Source organism: Dipteris shenzhenensis, chromosome 2 (assembly GCF_047967505.1).
Source record: "Dipteris shenzhenensis isolate YYH24624 ecotype China chromosome 2, Dip_SZ_1.0, whole genome shotgun sequence".
Lineage (NCBI taxonomy): Eukaryota > Viridiplantae > Streptophyta > Polypodiopsida > Gleicheniales > Dipteridaceae > Dipteris > Dipteris shenzhenensis.
Window position 1 is genome coordinate 36,955,884 of NC_141597.1, and position 3,820 is coordinate 36,959,703.

Here is a 3,820-nt window from a genome sequence, read left to right on the forward strand (position 1 = left end):
AACGAAACCTCTTTCTCCTAGACATCTTCCATCTTGAACAGCAACCTACCATGTCAATGGACATTCCTGCAAGACAAGCAACGTGTGGATAGTCTAAACCCACCCATAGAGCTGTGACAGGTCAAGGAATTGGGAACTGAGTTGGATGCCTATGTTCCAATCCCTTAGGATACCCCATGCTAGCTCTCAGCATAGGCATGTACAAAGAACTATTCTTTTGTCTTGCTAACTATTCTCAAAACCTTCTTAAGTTCCAACAATCTTAACTACTCTCTCTCAATCCTTGCTAAGTTCCAACACTCTCTTCTATTCTCTCGTTCTACTATCGTCGTTATTGTTAAATATTATGTTGTCCCTATAGACTATTCTCTCTCCCTGAGCGTGCAAATCACAGACTTCAATATTATGGAACCCATGATCTTCCATTTTACACATTTCAACCCATTCTCTTCCGTGTCCTACATGGCCCTATGGCATGTTCATAAAGTGCTATAGAATACAAATTCTCTCTCTCTCTCTCTCACACACACACACACACACACACACACACCCCCCCCCCTCCCATCATGCCTAATATGTGGCACATAACACCTTTATGAGACAAGGTAGGCTTCAATCCAGTGCCACCATTCCCTTATTTTCTCCATATATAGTAATCAAGGCACAATACATGGCGATCAGGCCATAAACCAATGCCTATTCTAGATCCATCACATTAGTTTTGGATCAAATTTCCATGGATGGGAAAGTGTGTAATTACAAGGGTGTCCAGGTCTTCTCATGCAAAATGTCAACACATACAATGTGCACTTCAGGCTTTCGTGCATGTCTATTTAAATGGGAGAAAAGCTTTGGTGGTCCACTCTTACAAAAGTGTGCACAAGGTACATTGTATTTTAAATACCTCTAATTTTAAAGATTTTCTTTTTTTTAATAATTGGTATAATAGTGGGTCTCCTTCCCTACAAAATTAATGACTTTTAAAATCCCAATGATATGACCAATAATTTTTATGATGATATGACCCCATGATTCAACTTACCAATATTTTTACCAATATTTTTAATTTTTTGCTAGAAAATTCACATGCCAAATATTCCAATTACATTTCATAAATTATATTAATTGACATTAATTGAGTAGAGATTCCTTAAGTAAGGCAATACTTGAGTAGCCTAACCTAATGCAATGCAATCTACTTAACCGAATCTAACCAACGTAACCTAACCCAATCCAACCTAAGATAATTGTACCTAACAATCTAATCCAATCTAACCTTAGATTGGTGGCACATGTTCCATGATGAGGCTAGCTAATTAGACGAATGCAAGGGGCATGCACTGTTCACAACATTTGGTGGCATGCTCCAACCCAAGCTGATTTGGAGAGATAGGCCACAAATAACTTTGGATGATCCTAGTCCGCCCGAGCACCCCCTTCACGCCTCAAGTGCTCTATGATGCACCAATGATAGCGCCACAAATTTGCAGAACTGGGCTGCATCTAGACGAGGTTTCATGGCTTTCAGGTGGGCGGACAAGGCTAGGTTGGGTCTAAACCGAGCTGAGTGACCTCCTTGGCATTCCCACCTTTCCTTGTCCCCCTTTCTCACGAGAAGTCTCTGCCTCTAGAGGTAGAGAGACGGTTACTTTGCGCCATTATTCAACATCATGGCTAGAAAGAATGAAATATTTTGCACCATCTTTATTACAAGCTGCGGCAATCACACAAAGGGCTACAACTGCCTCATCTTCTGCTTTAGATATACTTCGTCGCTTGTCCTAGAAGAAAAGCGAGATCCAGACGGCGATGGGTGTTGAGTTTCTCCCGGAAGACCAAAGGGTTACCTCTTGAAAGATCTTCTCCCAAGGCAAACAAGCGGCAAGCCCCGTGGGCCGTGACGATTTGCTAGCAAAGCAATGAATTGATCTCATTAAAAATGCAGTTGCCCACGATTTGATAGATCGACCGACGACAAGTCTTACAGAAATCGGTCTTGCAGAAATCGTAACTGTCGACCAGCGAACCGTAAGTACTACCGAGAAAATTTGGAAAACGATAGTATACAATTATTTTGTTAGCAACAGACAGCACCTCTTTCGACTTCTGCTGTTACGAGACTTTTTTGCTCTTCCTACAACTGCGGGCAAAAACAAGCAATTCCACCACACACGTCCCTTTTCCGGATGGTTTCATGCTTCCAAGTGGCAACAGCTTTTCCCATCGTCCTTATGCTTGTACCCCAAACCCACGATAGTCAGCTTTTGAAAAGGTCTTTGGCGCTGACAAAGAGTGTTCACGGATCCAATGCCTATGAAAATGACGACAAGCAGCATGATTATAATGTATCCAACCGGTTACCGGAGAAGGTAACGTTGAATGTTACTCCGATGCTAATCCCAAGGAGCAGCATTGGCAGCAGAAGCCACGCAAAGTCATAGACTCATAATCAATGAGCGGAGAATCCTTGAGCGGGTATTTCCATCTTCGATCGTATGCGATTGTCGATAAAACTGTCCCCATGATCATACCTACGGAATAGGTGCGCGCAGCTCACATTTTTGACAAAGCCGTCCAATCCCCAACCATGGGCTGAGATGCTCAAGAGTAGGGCGATTAACCGGCTTGGTAAGAATATCAGCATGATTATCGGCAGCTGGAACATAGATCAATCGAATAGTACCTAATTCCACTTGCTCGCGAGTAAAATGAAAGTGAACACTGACATGTTTGGTGCGGTTGGAAAAAATGGGATTGCCAGCAAGAGCGATGGCACTTTTGTTGTCGACGTAGAGGATCGTTGGTGCAGTATAAGGAAAGTGTAGCTCTACCAGAAACTGTCGGAGATATATGGCCTCTGTGGTACAATCATACAAGGCCTGGTATTCAGCCTCAGTAGAAGAGCCAGCAACAGTTTCTTGTTTATGGCTAGACCAAGAAACAGGTGCCGAGCCAAACGAGAAAATATAGCCGCCATGAGAATGACGATTGTTCGGGTCGCTAGCCCAGTCGGAATCAGTGTATCCCTGTAGTGTTAGTCCTGGTCTGAAATGTAAACCATAAGAGTAAGTACCATGTATGAACCACAAGATACGAATACATGCATACCAATGAGTGAGCTTGGGGTCATTAAAGTACTGACTGAGAATGGAAACTGAGTAAGCAAGATCCAGATGAGTGTGAAGGAGCCAGAGGAGTTTGCCAACAACCTAACGATAGAGATGTTCATCAAAGGGAGGAGACTCCAAGTCTTTTGAGAGCTTGACTGTGGGATCTAAGGGAGTGGCAGCGGGCTTAGGCTCATGGGGAATGATCTGATCAAGGAGTTGAAGAGCATATTTCTGTTGAGAAACAAAAATACCACGAGAATGTTGAACAACGTCCATGCCTAAGAAATAGGAGAGAAGACCGAGATCAGTCATTTCAAAAGTGGTGCTTAGTTGAGTTTTAATGAATCGAAGTATAGTGGGAGTAGAGCCTAAAAGCAAAAGATCATCTACGTAGAGTAAGATAAAGCAGACCCCCTCTGACGATTGATGGATATTTAAATTTGGATCAAAAGGAGTGGAATGAAAACCATTAGTTTTGAGGAAGGTGTCAATCCTGTGGAACCATGATCGAGGTGCTTGTTTAAGCCCATAGAGAGCTTTGCGGAGACGAAATACCTTATTTTCATGGCCAGGAGGAGAAAAACCAGGTGGGGGAGTCACATAGACTTCTTCATCAAGGTAGCCATTGAGAAAGGCACTCTTGACATCCATTTGATAGATAGACCAGCGGTGATGAGTAGCTAGGGCGAGAAGAAGGCGAAAGGAAGTTA